Source organism: Durio zibethinus, chromosome 24, assembly GCF_047325235.1.
Source record: "Durio zibethinus cultivar Kanyao isolate XHJ-2024 chromosome 24, ASM4732523v1, whole genome shotgun sequence".
Lineage (NCBI taxonomy): Eukaryota > Viridiplantae > Streptophyta > Magnoliopsida > Malvales > Malvaceae > Durio > Durio zibethinus.
The window spans coordinates 4,972,110-4,998,458 of NC_143185.1; the positions used below are offsets into that span (position 1 = coordinate 4,972,110).

The 26,349-nt window shown below is 35.7% G+C and overlaps 1 pseudogene; it reads right to left on the bottom strand.

The window, feature by feature from the left end:
- LOC111316333 (DExH-box ATP-dependent RNA helicase DExH6-like) overlaps positions 1-26,349 on the bottom strand; it is a 68,165-nt pseudogene that overhangs the window by 7,605 nt on the left and 34,211 nt on the right.

Genomic DNA, 26,349 nt, shown 5'->3' on the forward strand with positions numbered 1-26,349 from the left:
AAGGGGCACAGCCCAGTACATTGGCAATTTTAGTACATAAATACAAAGGAAGGAGACCGACAAGATTTGTGATCGGAAAACTTCTTTACCATATATACTCCCATCTTCAACGAGAGAAAAAGTGAGAGAGACCTCAAAAGCACAAAGGGAAACATATTACCTGTAAGCAAAGCTCCTCAATTGGCATTCTCTTAATTTCTGGAAGTTGAAAGTCTGGCATAGAAGCTGCTTGAAGTTTTGAATAAAGATGATAACAAATTCCAGGTTGACATCGCCCTGCACAACCCTCTCGCTGCTTGGCATTTGCTTTGGATAACCACAAAGACTGAAGGGTTGATACATTATATAAGGATCATAACTTTTCTCTTTCATTCGACCACTATCAATAACATAGACAACATCATCGATTATGATGGAACTTTCAGCAATATTAGTTGAAAGGACCATTTTGCGGCAGCCCAAAGGTGGACATTTGAAGACCTTCTTTTACCCTGCAGATGGAACCATTGAAAGTAGAAGTACTATAATAAATCTGGAAGAATCTTTGAAAAAGGGATTGGCAAGTAATTTCTTTCATTCTATTTATATCCTCCCAACCAGGAAGGAAAACGAGGATAGCTCCTTCATTTGAATCAATGCATATCTTCCTTAATAACTGCTCAATAAGAAGAACATCAATAATTTCTGGATCAACGGCTGCTACATATTTATCCAATAACTGTTGTCCCCCAAAATTAAAACGGAGATTTTGCATATGTTTTTTTAGTATTTCAGCAGTTTCCTGCTGGTTTTGTTGCGCAGCCCACTCCAAAACTCTATTCTCATCCTTGGAAGATTAAATGGCAATCCGCACCAAATGAGAGGACCACACAAATATCATCCACTCTACCCTTTTCCAGCAAAAACCATTAATGGCATTAGTCCTGTCAAAGAATGCCGGTAATTATGAACCTTCTACCCTCTTTCAACAGAAACCAAATCAAGAAGGGGATCAAACTCATCACTTGACCAAGCCAAATTAATAGCTTCGACTAATGCAATCTTATCTTCCTCTGTTAATTCTGGGTCTTCATTTGGGACACTTGCATTAGCTGAAAGAAGATGATTATCCTCTGCAGATTTCAGGATAGAAACCACATCCTCCATATAGAAAGTTTTTATATGAATTAAGAATATCCAGAAAATTATGATGTTATCCAAACTAAATAATTGACAGACAAACGGTTATAGAATTTTACAGGATATGTAAACTCAGGAACATGGATAATTGGGCAACCACCAAAATATTATGAAAACCGTTCAGCATCAATAGTAGCACTCATTAATACCCATGGGATGATCTTTAAAAGAAAGAAAAAGCAATTAATTTGCCATCGAAATTTTAAATGATGAACATGTATATTTACTAATGTCTAGAAAATTCGAGCAATAGTATGGATAGCGGTAACTAACCAGACGTAGATGAGGATACGAAGGAAGTATGTCCCTGCAAATTGACAAAGTCAGGAAACATTAAAATGTCAAACATGCAATTCAACTATTATGTTTCATCTTTTAAGACAACATGCTCCTGGGGAAAAAATAATCAACATAACAATAGGATATATTGCTAAGGATGCACCTATGCTTTTACCAGCTGTTGTGGCTGAATACAAGTAGCTAAGTGACCAGAGGTGAGGCCGAGCAAAAGTAAAGATATAACTGCCATTGCATATTTATTACACCAAATTGCTTAAAAAACCATCGCATGAATCATAGATCCTAAACAATTTTCAACCTTAAATTTAGACTCACATCATAAGAAACATGATGTAAATTAAAGCAAGCAAACAAGGTGAAATTTTGAATCACAGAACATGTACCTGATAATTGCCAACATGAAATCACAGAAGCAGTCACTTTCATGAATTTCGTCCTAGAAAATTCAGAAAATTAGTAACGACAACCACAAACCATCACAGACAAATAAAAGGTGCACTGACATATGAGAACCATAATATATATGGCTTTGAAAATAAAATAAATATGGCTAATCATAAACGCTAGACCAGAGTTCCAAAGAAAAATAATGGGCACTAGACTGAATTAGTACCCCCACTGCCCCATCTACACCAAATAAAAATATTTCATTATTTTTAGACTGAACCAGTCCTAGAAAGGAACTAATCCAAGTCTAATACACCTTTCTTGCTTGGAAGGGCCATATGTCCAGCATCCACCCTATTGTTAAATTTTCCTGGTGTTGCTGGCTTAGTAATCAATTTTCAAACTGCTCATCCTGACTTGACAGATATTGAAATAGAGAACGTTTTCCGATCGTCAAGCTCCTGCAAAAATCTGTTATTTTTTCTTTTGGGAACATTGGGGGAAGAAAATATTAGGTTGAGAGTTGTGACCCAAAAGAAAAGGAAAAATAGTAAGAACAGCTAACATGGTGCATATCATGATCCTAAAATTCCTAGGAGTAGATATAAGGAGGGATAGGATACAATTTTTGTAGAAAAACTTAAAAGAACAATTGTCCTTATTTTTTCTTATTCTATTTACAATGAAGGAGAACATATAAATAAATAGGAACAGTGAAGTTCCTTATTAGGAAACAACTTACATGATACAAAAAACAAAAAGTAATAGAAGGAAAGAGAATTATTCTATTTTAAAATAAAAACAAATCCCTAAAAACTTGACAACCAGAATAGTTGACTAAATCAGAAGTGTAAATGAGAAATATTTCCAAAATAAATTAGGAAATCAAGCTGCACTAATGTAAGAGAATAAGATTTCTACATTCCCCCTCAAGCTGGGTTATGAATGTTAATCATATTCAACTTGGATTTCAATCCATAAAAAATACTTTTAGGAAGAGCTTTAGTAAGAATATCTGCAATTTGTGAACTTGTAGGGATATAGGCCAATTTGACCAACCCATTTTCTATCTTTTCCTTTATGAAATGTTGGTCCAACTCTATGTGCTTGGTCCTATCATGATAAACAGGATTTTTGGCAATACTTATAGTAGCCTTATTGTCATTAAACAATATCATAGATGTCATAGTATGAACTTTAATTCTCCAAATAACTTCATCAGCCAAATTCCTTCACAAATACCATAAGACATTGCTCTAAACTCAGCCTAAGCACTACTCGTAGCTATAACAACTTGTTTTTTACTTCTTCAAGTGACCAAATTGCCCTAAACATATGTACAATATCCAGTAGTGGACCTTTTATCTATTACTGATTTAACCCGGTCAACATTTATGTACATATTGATTGCCTGTCCATTGACTTCTTAAAATATAAATCTTCACTAGGACTCTTCTTTAGGTACTATAGGATGCAATGAATAGCCTTAAGATACTTTTTGGTTGGATTGTTCATGTATCTACTTACTATCCCTACTGTAAACCCGATATTATGTTGTGTATAGGAAAGGTAAATAAGCTTCCCAACTAGTCTTTAGTATCACCCTGTGTTCGTGAGAAAAGCTTCCATTTTCACTTTCAATTTTATTAGTTGAGTCTATGGTGTATCGACAGGTTTGCATCCAATCATATTGGTTTCTTTAAGTATATCAAGTATATACTTACGCTGAGATACTAATATTCCATTCTTAGATCGAGCCATTTCCATCGCAAAGAAATATTTAAGGAACCCTAAGTCTTTTATTTCAAACTCCTTTGCAAGGAGTTTATAGAAATCATCTATTCCTTCATTGTGGTCTTCGATGATTACGATATCATCCATATAAATAATAATAATAACTATTTTTTCTTCATTAGTGAACTTAACAAACATAATATGGTTAGATTGACATTGAAGGAATTCATACCTCTCCATTGTCTTGGTTAACCATTCAAACCAAGCTTGAAGAGACTGTTTAAGTCCATACAAAGATTTTCAAAGTTTGCACACTTTGCCCATGTCTTGCCTTTTGAAACCAAGGGGAATTTTCATATAGACATCCTTCTCCAAGTCCTCATTTAAGAATGCATTCTTGATATCAAATTGGTGGAAAGACCAATCCCAGTTGGCTGTTAGTGACAATAGAACTCTAATTGAATTAAGTTTGGCTACTGGAGCAAATATCTCCTCATAGTCTATCCCATAGGATTGAGTGAACTCTTTTGCAACAAGTCTAGCTTTGAACCTATTTATACTTTCATTTACGTTGTGTTTTATTGTGAAGATCCACTTACATCCAACTGGGTTCTTCCCTTTGGGCAAATCTAAAATTTTTCATGTCCCATTTTTCTTTAATGCCTTTATTTCTTCAAGAACTACCTCTTTCCAATCTAGTTCATTGAAGGCTTCTTGAATATTTTTTGAAATTTGCACATTGCAAGATTAGTAGTAAAAGATTGAAAGTTTGGATTTAATCTATCATATGAGATGTACTTACAGATAGGGTACTAGATGTATGATCTCACGCTTTTTCTTAATGCAATAGGAATGTCAAGGTCACTAGATGGCTCACAAGTTTCAGTTTCAGATTCAATAAAGATATTACCTGTGTTAGCTTCAAGTTCTTGGAGACTCGGATCAGGTTGATTTTTAGTGTTGGGCTGTGTACAGTTGTCCACTTCTTCTTGTGGTTTTTGCTTCCTTGAGTGAACTATCATTTCTTTTATTTTTTCTTGCATAACCTTAGGGTTTGAAAAGTTAAGAATTGTTTGAACAGGTTGGATTTCAAAATCTGCATCGTTGATAGGTTGGGTAGGTTTAGAATCCGGTTTTGAAAGGGCTGGTTGAGATTTTAGTTTTGAAGGGCTAGTTGAAAATTTGGTTTTGAAGGGGTTAGTTGGGAAATTGGCAAGTCAACAGCTAAAAATTGATATTCCTGAGTATTATTCTCCTCCTAAATATCATTCTTGCTGTAGTATGAAAGATTCTTAAAGAATGTGACATCTATAAAGCTATAGAATGCTTTTGTGATGGGTAACACCTATAGGCCTTTTGGTTTAGGGAATAACCAAGGAAGATGCATTTTAAAGCTTTGGGATTAAGCTTGCTGTGGTTTTGTTGGCTAATATAAACAAAGGCAATGCAGCCAAAGAGTTTGATTTGAATGGAAAGATCAACTAAGTTTGTAGGTATGAAGCAAATAAAGTTTGACAAGATGTTTTAAAACCAAGAGCTCGAAAAGGCATTCTGTTAAACAAAAAAGTTGTAATGAGGATAGCTTTTCCCTAAAAATATTTAGACACATTGGAAGTCAACAAGAGAGATTTGGTCACTTCTATCAAATGTTTGTTTTTGCGTTCAACAACCCCATTTTGCTATGGAATGTCAACGCAAGAGCTTTGATGGATAATGCCATGATTGGTGAGGTAAGGGCCAAGAATAGAGTTGAAGTATTCCCTTCCATTGTTAGTATTAAGGGTTTGGATTTTGGCTTGGAATTGCGTTTGTACCATGCTATTGAAGCTTTGAAATATTTGGATAACCTTAAATTTTTCTTTCATAAAGAATACCCAAGTTAGTCGAGTATGATCATTGATGAATGTAACAAATCATCTAGAACCTGTGATATCGTTAACTCTTGATGGTCCTCAAATATCATTGTGAATCATTAAGAAAGGTTGAGATGATTTACAGGAACAGCTAGGATAGGTATTTCAAGTGTGCTTAGAAAGTTGACAAATTTTACACTGAAAATCTTTAGAGATATTATTGAATAATGAAGGAAATAACCTTTTTATGTATGAAATATTTAGATGTCCTAATCTATAATGCTATAACATGATACGGTCATCCTTACTAGTACTAAAGGCTAAGGCTATACAAGAGTTTTGTGGTCTCTTAAGTGCATCATCTTGAAGAAGGTAGAGCCCTGCACACATCCTAGTACTGCCAATAATCCTTCCTTATCCCAATTCCAAAAACTCACATAAGTTGAGAAAATATTTAGTGACACAACATCTATCATTCGTAAGCTTACTAATAGAAAGGTGGTTATAGCTTAAATTAGGGACATAGAGGATAGAGTCAAGTGTTATGTCTTTTGAAACTACAACAGAACTTGTTCTTGCCACTTTTGAGAGAGATCGATCAGTAATTTTTACAGCAGAACTATCATAGGAAGGTCTATGTGTTGAATAAGGATGCATCTCCAGTCATGTGATCTAATGTTCCTGAATCAACAATCCAAGATTGTGTATTTCCTCATTGAACACTTAAGGTGTTTAAGAAATTACCTTTTTGTGCTAGTAAATTAGTTCTATAGGTTGCAAACTTGTTTTGAATGGTTTGTTAGAGCATCACCTCTTTGTGACTTTCTGCATGCTATACCTCTATAGAAGAAAAGTTATCACTCTTGCTAGCCATAATGAAAATTCCTGTGGCTACAATCTAATAGTTCAAGCCAACTTGCTCAGATACCATGTAAAAAAACTTAAAGAACAATTGTCCTTATTTCTTTTTATTCTATCTACAATGAAGGAGTACATCTAAATAATTAAGAATAGTAAAGTTCCTTATTGGAAACAACTTACATGAAACAACAAATAGAAAATAATAAAAGGAAGGAGAATTATTCTATTTTAAAATAGAAATAAATCCCAAAAAATTTGACAATTAGAATAGTTGACTAAATTAGAAGAGTAAATGAGAAATATTCCCAAAATAAATTAGGAAATCAAGGTACACTAATGTAGGAGAATCATCTTTCTACAATTTTTAAACAAAGAACACATGTGGCCAGCAAAGACCCAAAAGCTTTTTAAATCAGAATTTAATATCAGGGAGAGAACAAAAGGAGAAAGCAGCACAGTTCAGCATTGGACTAAAGCCAACAGCTAAGAGGAACTAGTACAGCCCCTGAATATTTCAACAAGAAAAAACACTAGTGCTTAAAGGGGATCAAAACTTTGGTTGAGTGGAGGTGCTGTTAAATACCCCAGAAGGCCTACAGTCACATTGCCTTCTCACATAGAGTGGGAAATAGAAGTCAAAATTTTGTGAAACTATTGGTATTTTTATAAATAAACCCAAGAATTTTCCAGGAGCTCAGGGGCAGTTTGTCCCACTACCCTACATCCCTATCCCAATATGCATCTATCCCTAGCAAAAGATGCTGGTAATACAACTTTAAAGCAGTCAATTCTCATTTGAAAAGGTGAAATGAAACACTGATAATGTAGAATTTGGCAAGTATCTTTGCCACATAAATAATGAACAGCTACTAAACCCAAGCATGTTAGGAATAGGGTCAAAAAGACCCCTGAGTTTATGTTGAAATATAGTTTTCTCACAGCTTATATTAAAAGATTACCCTATAATTTTGCTAGCATTTTCCAATGTAAGAAAAGGAAGAAAGTTGGAGGATCTTTTTAATCAACTGAAATACTCAGATCCGAGAAATGAAATTTAAGAAAATTTACAAGCAAAATAAGAACAAAATTAAAAACCCTAATAATGTGAGTCATGTCAGAAATGTCTTCTCTCTAAGACTACAGTTCGAAACCAGCACCCTCAATGCTACCCCATTCGTGCAGAAGACAATTGTTCAATGCCTTCTAAGCGAATCTTTATTAAAATTCATAACTTTTAGCAACATGTTATAAACATTAAATTTTGCAAAGCCAAGAAAAATCTAAGGCTTATTGTCACATTAGCTAAATGCAGCATTCCCACCTAACCAAGAAACTGTAAAAGACACTTCAGAACAATACAGGCAACAATAAATTGATGGATAAACTAACAGATAGGATAAATAGCAAGAAGCCAAAATGAAAAATGTACAGGAGCAAGAGATTCATATATTATAGATCACTAACATATAATTTGGTTCCAATTTCTTAGTTACTTGAAGAAATGCCAATGTTTGAACAAATGGTTCAATGTTTTCTGCTAAGGGTACCTCTGAACCTGTTAATCACTTTCATGTAGTTAAAAGGCAGTGAGAAGCATGCAGTAATTTCTCATAAAATGCCATAATTTTAACAAGTGTGACTTACACTGTGCTTGCACATTTAAAAAGGTTTAGTAACTGTGCCTTGTATCCAACATCATCTCCAACATTTTCTCCTCCCCTTTCATAATAGATTCTCTCATACACTAGATAAAGAAAAGACCAACAATATAAACGTCTACACGCAATAAAAGCAGAAGATTAAAGAAAGCAAAAATAAATCAGGAAAAAATGCTGAACAAGGAATACATCAAGCGGCCTAAGTTACCCGCACCTGATGTAGCTGATATCCGCCAAGGCTGAGTACACAGTATTTAACAAGCCTCACCTTTTCCCCACATATAGTCCAAAAGATATTGTGGAACCTGAATAATATGTACTGGCAATATAAGTCACAAACCCAAAAACAAAAGAATCCTGACATTATGTACTTCATGAAGCAGTCGAGTATGTTGCTGAGGTTTGGGTAAAGGTGCCAGGTGCTGGTATATGTCTAGTTGTCTGACTCTTAAGTAGCCTTGAACTGAAGACATGAGGATACAGCATAGAAGGATCCAAAAGAAGGATGCAAGTGCAGGGACCCATTGTACACTTCTAGTGCTGGTATATATCTGGATGAAGGTGCTGGCATATATGTCTAGATGTCTAGATGAAGGTGCTGGTGTATGTCTAGATGTCTTCTCATTGATTTCTTGTTTTTCCCTCCCCGTAACCCTCCTAATGTCTTCTCACCTTCCTCGTTACCCGAGAATGTAGAACTAATCTAAAGATCTCTTGCTTGCAATGGGGTTCTGGTCATTTGATGAAGATGATTTTGCTGTTTCAGACACAGATCCCAGATCATGTCCAGAATAGTGTTGTGTCGACACCAGTACTTCTAAGTTTTTGACCAGTTCGAGAAAAATAGGCTGGGTAGTAGTTTAACATAAACATCCAAAGATTCCTTTCCTCATATTAGACAAAAACTGAAAAGTAGCAACCTGAGGTAGTTGCAAACTATTTGTAATTTCAAGATAGAAAGTAAGCTTTGGAAAAGTAGGCCTAAAGCTGTGAGTTCGCAAGCTGATAGAGACACACTAAGAGAAAATCAAGAATAAGCTACTCTACCCACATCTAACAGTCTAGTTCTGCATCTTTTTCTTTTATCATAAGTTCCTCTTTGCTCAAAATCCATGGTCAGGAGTTTCATCATTTTTTTTCTCTAGTCTCACCTAACAACTGAGTTTCATAATGTTGGTTAGTAATAGGAAACAGTAAACAAGATTCATGTACTTGTTTATATGCTGCTAATATAGTTGAAGAAGATAATTACAGCTGCCAAAAGCAGTAATAATAAACATCATTCGAGATGCATAGTATTTGATTGACCATAGATTCAAGTTGCAACACAATTGAGAATTGTTGCAGAGTGATTAATTAAACATGGACAGGAAAAAAAAGAATGATAAATACTAGTAATTACTTTTTCAAATTGTGAGTAGTAATATGCTCATATTTCAAATAACGTATGCTATAATGATCCAAGTAATGTAGATCTAATCGTAAAACTAATAAACTGAACCAATCATTGGACCAGTCAAATACTAAATTGCCTAAGTGATGCATTCTTTTAACGGTTCTTAAGATTTAGTTTGTACCCAATGTGAAAAGTTCTACTAAGTACAAAGTCAACATTCGCATTCCCTTTTTCTCTATTTAGGGCAAAAATAGAAATGCAAAGTACACTAAAAAGAGGTGTCATGCCGGAAAGGAAGATGTAAAAAAAATAAAAGGAAAAGAAAAAAGCACAATGGAAACTTTGCCATTTTCCATTTGAGAATACCAACTCGCCACATGTGACAACTTGCCATTTTCCAATGGAAACCTTGCTGTACATCTGTTACTCAAAGCTTTAAAAGACATTTACTTCACAATGTCTCAGTCCAAAAAAAAAAAAAAAAGTTAAAGCTAAAATAGAGGAGAGAGAAAAATAGAAGGCAGATAGAGAAGTCTAGCAAAAAGGTATAATTTGAATGATATACTAATAACTTTGAGGTATTTAGTACTTCTATAAAAGGAACTGGTTATTGATATTATTCTTTCAAAAGAATAAAAGAATAAATCATATCTCACTTCTGGCTTTATTTAATTTTATATATTTATAATATAAATTCATTTTTTAAAATATTGTATGCATTTTCTTTTTGACTTATTGCAAGTTTTATTTTATTATCTTTAAGCACAAATTCATTTATCTTGGTATTCAAAAACTCTATTGTCATTTGATTGTCCCCATAGACAAGAAGCTTAGAGTTTGACCCTGATCTCTAAAACAAGGCATTATCCTAAGCATTATCATGTAACCAATAGTAGACAACTAAAGAAAAGCCTTCACCGATCCCAGCTCCCAACTTTCTACTAAGAATCCTAGAACACCATAAAACAAAATGCATTAAATTAGCATCCATAACTGAGATAATAGAGTTAGGACAAGCTGCTCGCTAAAGAATGTTCACTTTCTTATCCTTTTTTTCTGCATTCTACTAATCTGTTCACCGTAGTACTTTAGTATATAATTTTGACAATGAAGTAATTTAGCTCCATATAAAAAAGTCAAGCTAAGTGTAAATCCTTTTTCGATTTACAATTGATCACAATTTGAGGTTCATCAATTGTTAATCACTTCCAAAACCAGTTAAAGCAACCTCTGAAGTTAGGGAACCAACAAAAGGCAGCTTCAGCTTGCAGCAATAACAACCATTTATTGTAGAATAAAAGAGTAGAATGTTCTGAAGGACAGTTTCAGCTGCATCTAGAGCTTTAAAACTTATCATTCTAATTTTACACCTAGCTAAATATAGAAGATTAAATAGGATTTTAGTAGAATAATATTTCATTGTGCATCATGTGAAATACATTACTGTTCTCTTTGTGCAGACAGATCAAAAATGAAAAATGACCGAAAGGAGTACTTTTAAAATAGATAGTTCAACAACTTATATTAAATATAACATGAAGAAGACGAGGGAAAGAATAGCTGTGTGGTCTTTCCACACTCAGTCTCACCAGAAATGAGGACAACCCACATTGGAATTTGGAAGAAACAATAAGTAAAACCATATGACCTATTCCGACCATCCAACGGTAACTCAAGAGAGCTGGAAAATATAGATTTCTAGTTGGGAAAATAACAACCCAATTGGATTGAGACAAAAGCTGAAATAACTTGGAGAATACCAATAGAAAAAACTTTGTATTACCACTACAACATTCTGAAGTCTGCACACCAAGCAGATACATCTTAAAAACAAGTACATAGAAGACAAAAAGGTGACCTGGTGAGATTCTAATGTGGATGTAATGGCATCCCTAAATGCAGCAATTGGAAGCTTTGGCCTCTCTTCATTAATCTGCATGCATGATGTCAGAAAATTTTTAGTCATAAATTAATTTAGAGAAACAACAAAATCCTCCCTTGCTGCATAACATAGAGTGAACAAATAAGCAGCACCCAGCCAAAGTTTCTAAGTCAGCTTGCAAGGAAGAAACTGTCTCAAGTTTAGATCCTTCTCTCTCCTAGATGCAAGTGTTTAACCTTCTCTGCAACACCTGCGCCACTCATCAATGGCTTGAAGAAAATATCATCTTTCTTCCTTCCTATTTTAGCAGTTTTTCCGATTATTTTCTCCTCAAGCTCTCCTTCATCTGGTGGATAATTTGTAAATAAGTCCTGCAAAACCACTTTTGTCTCCTCTGAAAACATCACATTAGTGAGACTCTCCTACCCTGTCATATTGTTGATTTTCCCTTTGATTTTGTAGACAGAGACACTTCTCTGGCTCCCAGGCCTGAAAAAAAAATTCCGGCTCTTAAGAAACCACACTGGAAAACCAAATTACTAAACCACATTAAAGAAAATAAAGCAGTGAGCTTTCATTCCACACCAAGAAGGAATACATAAAACTAGTAATATTTTTAACAGTAATATTAGCAACAATAGTGATAGATGAAAGTAGCAATTGACACACACCCAGAACTTTTGGATTTCATACCCATTTTCCAGCATGCCTTGCGCACCACTGTTCGTTCTTTGTTTGAAAGGTTGGATTCAAAGGTGTGCGCTACATATAGCATAAAAAAAATCAACAAATTAATCTAAAAAAAATTAAACCGAAAAAGATACTAAATGCTATGCAACTTTACAAGGAATGTTTGATACAAAATAGCATTGCCAATATCTTTCGATGCATTCAACATTAAGCTAGCTAGCTGTAGACACCCAATTGGGTTCAGGTCCAGATCATTTGGGTTTGACCCAAATAGGTTCAGGCTCAGATCAATTAGGTCTGGTCCAAATGGATAAGGTCCAATTGAATTTTTATCCTGTATTTTTTTTTTCTCTTTTTTTTTTTTGTATATCTGTATTTATTTATTTTTATTTAGAATATATTTATATGTATATAGTTATATATTATTATATTATTATTATTATTTTATATATTTTTGGTTTATCTTATTTTATTTTTTTTAAATTATCTGTTAATTTTATCTGATTCTTTTTGATTATCTGATTGTTATTATCTTTTCTAAATTATCTATTTTTTTTATTTATTTGATTTTGGAGGGCTGGGATTGAAAGTTGAAAAATCCCACTGGGAATGGGAATTCAATCAGAAGAGTCCAGACTGGATTCAAAGATTGAATTCCCGTCCAAAGGGGAATTGGGATTGATCAGAAACTCCTGATCAATCCCTATATAAAGGACCCCTGGGGTAGACTGAAAAACAAAGAAAACAGTAAGCAAAGCTACTGATTTGAGAGAAAATGAGGCGTATAGGAACCTAAGAAAAGTTTAGGAGTGTTCTGGGAGTGAGAAAAAATTTTTAGAAATTTTTGGCGAAAATTTTTTCTGGAAATTTCTGGGAAATTTCCAGATTCCGACGAAAATTCCGACGAAGTTTGAATTTTTCGGTGAAAATTCCGGCCAACCTTGAAGTTTCCGACCAACCCAGTTTTCGACGAAGAATCCCAGAAACCGATGATCTTTCGGCCAACTTCCGGTGAAATTTCCAGATTCCGACGACTTTTTCCAGAATCCGACGAAATCCCCACCGGAGTTCTTCAGCCTTTAGAGAAAAGGGAGAGAAAAAGGGAAGAAGAGAGAGAGAGGGGAGGGGTGTTCTGCCGAAAAACGAAGAGGACTGCCTTTTATACCCTACCAAAACGACGTCGTTTTGGCTTTAAGTTAATCAGAGGATCCGCGTGTTTTGCCGAACCCGACCTGACCCGAGCGTCGACCCGCTTCTGACCCGCGCGTGCCTGCCCCCCTCCGAGCCAAGCCGAGCCGAGCTTCCCAAGCCGCCCCTCGAGCCGTTTTCTCTTCCTTGAGCCGAGCCGAGCCGCGATCAGAGCCGCTCCAAGTTTTTTTTTTTTTTGAATTTCTTTTATTTGTTTTTTTTTATTTATTAGATTAGGTTTATTTAATATTCTTTTTATCTTTATTTTGGTTTTACTTTCCTTTATTTTTTTATCTTTATTTATTTTCACTTTTTTATTATTATATTTTCTTTAAATAAAAAATCAAAATTTCCAAAAAATGTTTTTAGGGAAAAGTTGAAAGTATCAATTTTCCTTAAAAAAATAAAATTTCAAAAAAAGATTTTTGGGGAAAAGTTGAAAGTATCAATTTTTCTTGAAAATCAAAATTTCCAAAAAAAATGTTTTTAGGGAAAAGTTGAAAGTATCAATTTTCCTTGAAAATAAATTTCAAAAAAAGGGTTTTTGAGGAAAAGTTGAAAGTATCAATTTTCCTTAAAAATAAATTTAAAAAAAAAGGGTTTTTGGGAAAAAGTTGAAAGTATCAATTTTCCTTGAAAATAAAATTTCAAAAAAAGGGTTTTGAGGAAAAGTTGAAAGTATCAGTTTTCCTTAAAAATCAAAATTTCCAAAAATATTTTTAGAAAAAAGTTGAAAGTATCAATTTTTCTTAAAAATATAATTTCAAAAAAGGGTTTTTGAGGAAAAGTTGAAAGTATCAATTTTCTTTAAAAAAAATAAATTTTAAAAAAAAAAAGGTTTTTGGGGAAAAGTTGAAAGTATCAATTTTCCTTGGAAATCAAAGTTTCAAAAAAAAATATTTTTGAGAAAAAGTTGAAAGTATCAATTTTCCTTAAAAATAAATTTCCAAAAAAATATTTTTGAGGAAAAGTTGAAAGTATCAATTTTCCTTAAAATAAATTTTCAAAAAAAAATGTTGGTAGGGAAAAGTTGAAGGTATCAATTTTCCCTACACAAAAAAAATAATCATTCTTTCCTTCCTTTCTATTTTGATTTTTTGTTTTGATTTTTCTTTAAATAATCCGACGACGGAGCCTCTGCAAGTGAAACAGTAGTTTTTCTTGCATACTCTTGAGGTGAGGGAATTTTTTCAATTTTCTGCTAAAAGTATTAGAGTCAATTGAGAAAATTTTCCAATAATTAATTACTTGATAAAATTTTAAGGCTTTTGGATAACACAAATTTAAGCTGGTACCATCTTTTGATGGGCGTTGTGAGGGTGCTATAACCTTCCTCACACGTAACCGAACTCCCGAACCCTGTTCTGGTTTGTAGACCTGAACCTATTCTTCTAGGGACCCTTAAACTTAGATGTTCCCTTGAAGGACAGATTCCATAGGTGGCCAATCGCACTTAGATAAAAAAGATTAGTGGCGACTCCCTAAAGTCAATGTCTAGCGATAGATCCCCGGATCTAGACGTTATAACAGCTTGGCAACTCCGCTGGGGACTTTGAGAGTCAGGCCAGCAAATAATTTGTGTTATCCAAAAGCCAAATAAAATTGAACCTTTTTGTATATATATGTATTACTATTTATTCATGTTTATTTGCTTTGTTAATTATGTCATTCATGTGCATGTGCATAACATGAGCTCTATACCTGAGCTCCGTCCCTCTAGGAGGGAGTAAAGTACCTATTGCTTTCGTGAGGTCTAATGCCTCCGCAGTGGCTAGCGAAATACTCCCACTCAAATTGAACCTTTTTCGCTTGTAGCCTGTAATGGGTGAGGATTAGGGTACCTTACTAGTCTGTGATGGACAAGGATGTAATGAACAATTTGAGGACCTTTAGACTTTGACCCTTAAAACCACATATAGTGAACCTTAAGAGTGCCTAACCCATAGATAGAGCCATCACTCTTCCCTGATAGAATTAACCAAAGCATAGGATTCATCCCTTTTACTGTGTATGATGTTTAAATTTAGTTAGTTATTTATTCTTTTTTGGGTATACTAACCTTTTTCTTATTTCTTTTGCATTGGTTCATACGCATATCATAAAGTTGCATAAAAGAACATTTGCTTGAAAAACGGTCTTCAACAAATTTTTTCATGGACACCAACGAACGCCTAGTTTGTTCTTCATCAGTATTAGCACCTTATGGGACGCCTAATGAAGTAAGGGCCCTGTCAGAAAAGACTCAATTGAAGATGAGAGATTGCTTGCCAATTGGGTATGAGTCTACTCTGTCTCAAGAAACATCTATCCTCCTCAAACAAAACAATTTAGAAGATTTAGTGGATATCTAAAAGAAGATGAGTCCGTCAAGACAAGAGCAGTTTTGCCAGAGACATGGGCATATAGCACACCTTCTAGTAGTGGCTGTTGATGATCAACTAATTAGAGCTGCAACACAATTCTGGGATCCTGCATACAAGTGTTTCATCTTTAATGAAGCTGATATGACTCCCACCATAGAAGAATATTCGGTCTTATTGGGTTTGCATCTAAAGACTCCTGACAAGATATATGTCAAAAAACATAAGTCAAGATTTCGTAAAAGTCTGGCTCAACTCATGGGGATAGACAAGGAAGTTGTGGATTCTCATACAAAGAAAAAATAAGAACAGGTTTGCCTACCTTGGAAGTTCTTTCATGAGTTTCTGATGCAACACGTCAATGAAGAACGGGGGTTAGATATATTTGCCTTGGCTATATACGGACTGGTGATCTTCTCAAAAATTTTGGGACATATTGAGATAGCAGTGGTTGATTTCTTTGAGATTGTGATCAATGGCTATAATCCTTCAACGGTAATATTAGCAGAGACTATCAGATCTTTGAGTTATTGTCGTCGGAATGGAGGGCGCTTCATAGGATGCATACAGCTATTGTATGTATGGATGAAAAGCCATTTTGAACAAGGAAATGGTGCTTTCTCGAAGATTTATATCCGTAATCGCTTTCCGATCAAAGAGTTCTGTGAAAGTGGGTGGTCAAAGCAGAAGTCTAAACAAGAATGGATAACTTTCTTGCAAAAATTGGAAGGTGCCAGAGTGAGATGGTTAGCCCCATGGATGAATCGAGAGCCTATGTTATACCAATGTGGAGATAGTACAGTGGTTCCACTTTTGGGTTTATGGGGAGTGACGAATTATGCACCGCTCTTAGTGAGGAGACAATTGGGGGGAAAACAGTTTATTCCTATGACTTATGGGCTTCATCAGTTAGATTTCTCGTACAGTGAGCCTAAAGCATTTCAGAGGATGAATGGGATGATCAAGGCATGAAAAAATCCCCAAAGAGTGAGTCATGGACCATTCACTGAAAAAGTCACTCCAGGTTACTTGGTATGGAGAACAAAGAGAAGACAAGAAATGGTATTCACTTATAAAGTCTCTCAACCACCGACAGAAGAAAAGCTTGAAGAGATACCATCAGAGTTAGAGCTGGCAACAAAAGAATTTGAGTTTGAAAAGATCAAATTAAAGAAAGAGATTCAAGAACTTCAAGAAGAAAAAGCCCAATGGAAAGGTAGAGCTGAAAATTATGAAGTTAAAGTTCATAAGATTGCTAGAGAACGTGATGCAGCTACTGAAGATCTAGAAAGGTTACACCAGGAGCATAAAAGGCTATGTGTGAGAGAAAGGGCCAAAGGGATAACCATTGTCGAGCTGACTGAGGAAAACACAAGATTGAAACAAGAGTATGCCGAGTTGGAAGAAAAAAGTATTGAAGCACAGGCAGAAATTAACATGCTAAACAGTTATTTGAGCGGGCTAAGTCAAAGGTTGGATGAACAAGGAGACCACATTGCTGCATTGGTTAGAGAACATAGAGAATTATCATACCAAGTCTGGTGTGGTAAAAGAGAGAACCTAGGGAGGCAGAAATACATTGAGCACTTAACAACCCAAATTCATAAAGGGGTGCGTAAGGCAAGAGAGATGGTGGAAGAGGCAGAGGCATTAAGACAAGTGGTGGCCCTAGTAGGAGAACATGGACAGCATCTCTTGAACTTCATAGAAGAAGCCAAGGCCCAGTATGAACAGATCAAACAATTTTATGGCTATAATGCTAGGATGATAAACTCAATGTAGACCAAAGTTTTTTTGGAATAAATGAAATTTTTTAGTTGAATACCGTTTTGAGGCAAATGTTCTTTGCATACATGCATTTCTCATTCATTACATTCTCATTCATTGCATTCTCATTCATTACACTTACAAAATAACCATGTGATGATCATGCCAATTTACTGATTCTAAGATATAGTACTCAAGGTTCCAGGATAGCTCCGTCTAGCGAAAATCCTGCCCATCGATTTAACACAAGATTCAGAGTAAGGCAAATGGAGCAGGAAAATTCCCAAAGATTTGAAAAGATAGAGAAAGCCCAGGAGAAGATTGAGGGTGAGCTAAGCAAGATTCTGGAGGCTCTTAATAACATGAACAAAGGAAAAGGAGTTGAAGAAAGTACAAGCCAACAAATTCCTCCATTACAAGAAATAGCTGACCCCCTGTACCCTCAAGGTTTTGGCCCACCTCAAGCTCAGTTTGCTCAAGAGGTCCCACCACAACACTTCGCATATCCAACATATCCTGGAATGCCATCGACTTTCAACCCCGGGCAGTATAATAGCTATATAAATCCTGTCTTCACTGAAAAGACAGTAGAACCAATTCTTGATCTAGATGATTTAAAAGAAAAAGAAAAGGAAAAGATAAGGGTGGAAGCTGAGGAAAGTTCTAAGATTAGCATGCTAAAGCAAAGGCTAAGGGCTGTAGAAGGATTTAGCTTCTATGGGTCAGTTGATGCTGCTGGGCTCTACCTAGTTCCTGATGTGGTTATCCCCCATAAGTTCAAAGTACCAAAATTTGAAAAATATGATGGTACAAAGTGCCCCAAAACCCACATCACCATGTATTGTAGGAAGATGGCAGCTCATACACAGGATGAGAAACTCTTGATGCATGTTTTCCAAGACAGTCTTACTGGCTCTGCGACCAGATGGTATGTTCAGCTGGACAGGCTCGCATTCGCTCTTGGAGCGATATGGCGCATGACTTTATCAGTCAGTACCGACATATCATCGATTTGGCCCCAGATCGTTTGTCTTTACAGAATCTGGAGAAAAAGACAAACGAATCTTTTAAAGAGTATGCCCAGAGGTGGAGAGATATTGCTTCTCAGGTACAACCTCCTCTGACCGAGAAAAAAACTACAGTGCTATTTGTTAGCACTTTAAAACCTCCCTATTATGAAAAGATGATAGGGAATGCAACAAAGAATTTTACCGATATGGTAATTTCGAGAGAAATCATTGAGAGCGCCATCAAGAATGGCAAGCTAGAAGGGAATGAAGCATCTAGCAAAAGAATCCTGAAGAAAAAAGAAACTGAAGCTCAGGTTGTGAGCTTTGATAGACAGCAACTTAGGGGTTATTCGCCCTACCCCCCACCAGAATATCTGCCCTATCACCCCACTGTAAATAACACTTCTTTTCACCCATACCAACCACCATACCCCCAAACCTATCAAACCTCTCATAGACCCCAAAACACCATGTACAGTTCTAACATTCAACCTACCCCAAGATCACAAATTCGCCCAACTAACCCTGCTGGTGGCTCGCAGGAGCAACGAACCACTCGTGAAAGACCTGTTTTTGACCCTATTCCCATGACCTATACGGAATTATACAAGGAGCTCTATAATAATCATTTGATTGCTCCAAGTAAATTGGAACCCCTCAAGCCACCTTACCCCAAGTGGTATGATCCCACCGCCCACTGTGACTACCATTATGGGATTGCTGGTCACTCCACCAAAAATTGCACTACCCTGAAATACAAAGTGCAACGGTTGATCAAGGATGGGATGATCTGCTTTGACACTGGAGGGATGACTGCACCAAATGTTAGTGGCAATCCTTTGCCAAATCATAATGTGAATGCTATAGGTGAAGAGCATGAGTGTCATGTGAAGAAGGAAGTGGTAGATATTAAGACACCTCTCGATCAATTGTTTAATGTCTTACGAAAAGTAGATATGATACAACTGGTAAGTCCACACAGCTATCATGGAGCATATATAGCTAGTACTAGTTGTAAGTATCATAGTGGGGCAAGAGGCCACTCCATTGAGACCTGTAAACAGTTTTACTGAGAGGTGCAAAAACTCCTGAATTCACATCAGATGGAGGTCTACGAAGAAAAAGAAAGCTTGAAGAATGCTGAGGTGTGCATGACTAATAGGCCTGAAAAACTGTTTCCCAAACCAGTGACAATTCGATGTGGAAACAAACCAAAATCAGTCATAGACAAGCTCCTCCCTAGGCCGGTAACTTTTAAAGTCCCGACTCCTTTTCCATACAAAGATGATAAAGCTGTGCCCTGGAGATATGGATGTGACACTGTAGTGCAGGGGTAAAAAGAAGAGGTCTCCAAAGCCGATGCTTCTAATATTACTGGTGTAGGAGGCATTACTCGAAGTGGGAGATGTTACACCCCAGAAATGCTAGAGAAGGCTAGAAGGGAGAAGGCTAAAGAAGGAGAAAGATGAAATAATCCAGAGATAGAGCCTGAAGAAGATCAGCCAAAGCCAATATCAGAAAGAGAGGTTTGTGAATTCCTGAAGCTGGTAAAACATAGCGAATATTCAGTTATGGAACAGTTGAATAAAATGCCAGCTCGAATCTCATTGTTATTGTAGACACCCAATTGGGTCCGGCCCAGATCAATTGGGCCTGGCCCAAATGGGTAAGCCCAATTCAATTTTATCTTGTATTTTTTTTCTTTTCTTCTTCTTTTGTATTTTATGTATTGTATTATTTATTATTATTATTATGTATTAATATATGTATATATTTATTTATTTATTTTCTGTTAATATCCTATGTATTTTATTATTTATGTATTATTACTAATATGTATATATATTTTATTCATTTTCTTATTTTTATTTATCTAATTATATATCTGATATATATATATATATTTTTTTATTTATCCTATGATATTTTTGATTTATCTTTTCTAATTATCTAGTATTTTTTTTATTTGATTTTTGGATGGCTAAGATTGAAAGATGAAGAATCCCACTGTGGAGGGGAACTCAATCAGAAGAGTCCAATTGGATTCAAAGATTGAATCCCCGTCCAAGGAGAAATTGGAATTGATCAGGAACTCCTGATCAACCCCTATAAAAAGCATCCCTGGAACAGATGCGAAAATTCCGGCGAAATTTAAATTTTTCGACAACAATTCTGGCGAACATTGAAGTTTCTGGCGACCAGCCCAGTTTTCAGCGAAGGTTCCCAGAAACTGGCGATCTTCTGGCCAACTTCCGACGAAATTTCCAGATTCCGGTGAAATTTTCCAGAATCCGGCACCGGTGTTCTTCAGTTTTTAGAGAGAAGAGAGAGGAAAAGGGAAGAAGAGAGAGAGAGGGAGGAGCGTTCTGCCAAAAAAATGAAGGGGATTGCCTTTTATACCCTCCCAAAACGACGTCGTTTTGGGATTAAGTAACCCAGAGGATCCGCGCGTTTTGCCGAACCCGACCCGACCTGGGCGTCGACCCGCTTTCTGACCCGCGCATGCCAGCCCCCTCCGAGCCGAGCCGAGCCGCCAAGCCGCTCCCGCCGAGCCGTTTCTTTTCCTTGAGCCGAGCCGAGCCGCGATCCGAGCCGCTCTAGGTTTTTTTTTTTTTTTTGAATTTTTTTTATTTCTTTGTTTATTTGTTTATTTTATTTTTTATTTATTAGATTAGGTTTATGTAATATTCTTTTTTTTATTTTTTATTATTTTATTTTCTTTAAATAAAAATAAAAAAATCCAAAAAAAAATATTTTTAGGGAAAAGTTGAAAGTATCAATTTTCCTTAGAAATAAATTTCCAAAAAATATTTTTGGGGAAAAGTTGAAAGTATCAATTTTTCTTAGAAATAAATTTCAAAAAAAAAATATTTTTAGGGAAAAGTTGAAAGTATCAATTTTCCTTAAAAGAAAAATAAATTTCCAAAAAATATTTTTAGGGAAAAGTTGAAAGTATCAATTTTCCTTAGAAATAAATTTCCAAAAAATACTTTTGGGGAAGAGTTGAAAGTATCAATTTTCCTCAGAAATAAATTTCAAAAAAATATATTTTTAGGGAAAAGTTGAAAGTATCAATTTTCCTTGAAAATCAAAATTTCAAAAAAAATATTTTTGGGGAAAAGTTGAAAGTATCAATTTTCCTTGAAAATCGAAATTTCCAAAAAAATATTTTTGGGGAAAAGTTGAAAGTATCAATTTTCCCTACAAAAAAAATCATTCTTTCCTTCCTTTCTATCTTAATTTTGATTTTATTTTTTTCTTTTAAATAATCCAACGACGGAGCCTCTGCAAGTGAAACAGTAGTTTTTCTTGCATACTCTTAAGGTGAGGGAATTTTCTCAATTTTTTGCTAAAAGTATTAGAGTCAATTGAGAATAATTTCCAATAATTAATTACTTGGTAAAATTTTAAGGCTTTTGGATAACACAAATTTAAGCTGGTACCATCTTTTGATGGGCGTTGTGAGGGTGCTATAACCTTTCTCACACGTAATCGAACTCCCGAATCCTGTTCTGGTTAGCAGACCTGAACCTATTCTTTTAGGGACCCTTAAACTTAGGTGTTCCCTGAAAGGACAGATTCTTTAGGTGGCCAATCGCACCTAGATAAAAAAGATTGGTGGCGACTCCCTGAAAGTCAATGTCTAGCGATAGATCCCCGGATCTAGACGTTATGACAGCTTGGCGACTCCGCTGGGGACCTTGAGAGTCAGGCCAGCAAATGATTTGTGTTATCCAAAAGCCAAATGAAATTGAACCTTGTTGTATATATGTGTTGTTATTCATTCATGTTTTAGTTACCTTGTTAATTATGTCATTCATGTGCATGTGCATAACATGAGCTCTACACCCGAGCTCCGTCCCTCTAAGAGGGATAAAGTACCTATTGCTTTCGTGAGGTCTAATGCCTCCGCAGTGGCTAGCGAAATACTCTCACTCAAATCGAACCTTTTCCGTTTGTAGCCTGTAATGGGTGAGGATTAGGGTGCCTTACTAGTCTGTGATGGATAGGGATGTAAGGAGCAATTTGAGAACCTTTAGACTTTGGCCCTAAAATCGCATATAGTGAACCTTAGAAGTGTTTAACCCTATGATAGAGCCCTTTCTACCCAATGATAGATATACCCTGAAATTAGGACACAAAAATGATGTTTATCTAACCATTTTGATTGTCTGACTTTGTGTATTATTTTTATCATATGTAATATTATGCATCAGCATCAATTTCATTTCATCTATGAAACTAACTATGTTGTTTGTCTAATTTTATGCATCTACATTACTTGCATGGTCATGTTTTAACACAATCATTTGTATCCATTTCATACTAGATTTCATTCAGAAAAATGTACATTTCATTTGTGTATCAAAGCATCATACGTAAGGCACAGCATAATATTTCTAAGTATGGTACTTAAGGTCCCAGGATAGCTCCATCTAGCGAGAACCCTACTCATCCATACAACACAAGATCCAGAGCAAGGCAAATGGAGGAGGAAAGTTCTCATAGATTTGAAAAGCTAGAAAAAGCTCAGGAGAAGATTGAAAGTGAACTAAGCAAGATTCTAGAGGCTCTTAATAACATGAACAAAGAAAAAGGAGCTGAAGGAAATACAAGCCAGCAAGATGTGGCTGACCCTTTGTACCCTCCAAGTTTTGGCCCACCTCAGGCCCAGCCTGCTCAAGAGGTCCCGTCATATCCTGGAATGCCATCAGCTTTCAACCCAGAACAGTATAATAGCTATATAAATCCTGTCTTCACTGAAAAAGCAGCAGAACCAATTCCTGACCTAGATGACTTAAAAGAGAAGAAAAAGGAAAAGATGAGGGTGGAAGCTGAGGAAAGTTCCAAGATTAGCATGATAGAGCAAAGGCTAAGGGCTGTAGAAGGATTTAGCTTTTATGGGTCAGTTGATGCTACAGGGCTCTGCCTAGTTCCTGATGTGGTCATCCCCCATAAGTTCAAAGTATCGAAGTTTGAAAAATATGACGGTACAAAGTGCCCCAAAACCCACATCACCATGTATTGTAGAAAGATGGTAGCTCATGCTCATTATGAAAAACTCCTGATGCATGTTTTCCAGGACAGTCTTACTGGCTCTGCGACCAGATGGTATGTTCAGCTGGACAGGACTCGCATTCGCTCTTGGAGCGATATGGCACATGACTTTATCAGTCAATATCGACATATCATCGATTTGGCCCCAGATCGTTTGTCTTTGCAGAACCTGGAGAAAAAGGCAAACGAATCTTTTAAAGAATACACCCAGAGATGGAGAGATATAGCTTCACAGGTACAACCTCCTCTGACAGAGAAAGAAACTATAGTGTTATTTGTTAGCACTTTGAAGCCTCCTTATTATGAAAAGATGATAGGAAATGCAACAAAAAATTTTGCCGACATGGTTATCTCTGGAGAAATTATTGAAAGTGCCATAAAAAATGGTAAGTTAAGAGGAGGAGAAACCAAGAAGACATCAAAAAAGAAAGAAGCTGAAGCTCAAGCTATGAGCTTTGATAGACAACAATTCGGGGGTTATCAACCCTATCCATCCCAAGGTTACTCTCCATACTATCCCGCTGTGAATAATGCCTCATCCTACCCATACCAGCTAGCTCCTCAACCATCTTATTCATCCACTTATCGCCTTAACATTCAAGCTCCTGTAAGAACTCAAATTCGCCCTACTAACCCAGCAAGTGGTTCACGAGAACAACGGACTACTCGAGAAAAACCTGTATTTGATCCAATCCCTATGACTTATACAGAGTTATATCAAAAACTCTATAATAGCCACTTGATTGCCCCCGACCATGTGGAACCACTTAAACCACCCTATCCAAAGTGGTATGATCCTACAGCCCGTTGTGACTATCATTATGGAATTACTAGCCATTCTACTAAAAATTGCACTGCTTTAAAGTATAAGGTGCAACGGTTGATCAATGATGGAATGGTAAGTTTTGATCAAGGAAAAGCAATGGCACCTAATGTTAGTGTACTGAGTGAAAGTCAAGAACAGAAAGGATCCGGAGATTCACAATGAATTGAGGGGCAAGATATCAATGGAGATAAGGCTGGTTGAAGGTTTCTTCTGTCATTTTGGGATTTTTTTTCAAACAATGTTAGATTTTTTTGCAATATGACTTCACTTGTTATCATTTTAATAAAGGCAAGTTAGTGCATTTCATTACATTTTTCTCTTTCACTTGACCATTACTCCATGCTTTGTTACCTTCCATAACTTCACATTCCCATTCTTAAATTTCAGATGATGAATATTTAGACAATGATAACAATAATTCTGAGATTTAATTTTGAGAACTCATCCACGTCAATGTGAGGAGATGATTTGAGCAAAAAGTAAGCTATTACTGAAGGTGAAATAGATATGTCTTGAAGGTATGTAATCTTTTATACAAGTTCATGAGCTTTGTTCAATAGATGATGTTCAAGAAAGGTATTCACAATTGAGAAATGGCCATCTTTCTTTTACCATTTGAAAAACCATTTATTGTTACCCCTTTGAGCTTATCATTTTTTTTGAAGAACCCCAACCAAGGATCACCCTCTACACTGGAGGGTAATTTTTGAAAAAAAAAAAAAAAAAAAACCACAAAAGGTCTCAAAGATGAAAAGAGAAAGAAAAGCAAAAGAAAAAATAAATGCCACACATGACTTGGGGCAAAGTAATGAGAATCCTTTGTGTGAGGAAAGAAAAAGTAGTGAAACGATGTGGGGCAAAATGCCAAGTTGTATCGAATGATCCTTTGGTTTTGAACCTTTTTAATACATGTTTTGAGCCTATTATATCCATTTTTTTTATGACCCTTCACCTTGGCCTACGTTACAATCTTGAAAAGTCCATTTGGATCAAGTGTGAATACCCAACTTGAATGATCATAGGTTGAGCAAAGACATGCTCATGATGAAGCAATGGAATCATGCTACATGAAAGATATCAACAATGGATGAAAAATGAGAAAAAAAAATGAAAAAATGAAAAAATGAAAAAAATAAAAAAAAAGAGATTCAAGTTGAAAACCTGAAAGGGTGATTTTGGTACCAAAAAAAAAAGATCCAGATCAAATGGCTCACATGAATGAAAGATCAAAGACATCTGAAGATCCCTCAAAGACTGGGGCAGAGTTCGCCAAGCTCAAGATGACTTCAACAGTAAATGGAACGAGTTTTTGAAAAAGAATCCTAGATTAATGTTGAAAATTGTCTGAATATTCATCATTTGGACATACCATTCACCTCAATGACATCCAATTTATTTCCTTTCCCATTTATTTTCTACCAAAATAGATCTCCATTGATTATCTTTGCCATAATTCACCTTCTGTTCTCTTATTGTTTCACCCCTAGAATGAATTGAGAAAATGCTTGATTGCATTATATTTGTCAAGAATTGAAATGATAATGAATGAATGAATATGTGCTTAAAAGAGTCTTGCATTCATTTGAAAAGAAATCTAAGATGATGGTGGTAGAAACCTAAAAGAGATGATTTGAAAAGATATATGATGTGATCAAATGAAGAATATAATGGGGCAAATCTTGAAAAGTGATGAATTGATCGATATGACTTGCAAGTTATGATTGAATGATGAAAACAATCAGTGGACAGAGTTTGTTTTAGAATGGTTAATGCTGAGACAGAGTAATGACCCAATGATGGTGGATGAAACTTGTTTTAAAAATTTGTTATTGCTGAGAAATTCATTGAATGATGGTCAAGTGATGATCGATTGATGAAGCTTATTCCAAAGTATTGAAAAACAGAACAAGGAAGAATCTGAGCGGAAGAGACAATTAAGAGCTACACTGGTTCGATCTTAGAAGAACAGTGCCATTGAATCTTTGAGGAATCAAAGGGCTTGATGCCTAAGAAAAGAGCTTGAGAAACTTGAGTACCATACATTGAACAGGAATTAATTGGCCAACATTTGCATAGCATGCATTGAAAATCATGCACATTGCATAGCATACACTACTTTTAGGAAAGTATAGTGTATAAATTCAAGAAGCAAGGGTGTTCCAACATCTCACATGAAGAAGACAGATATGAAGATATTTTA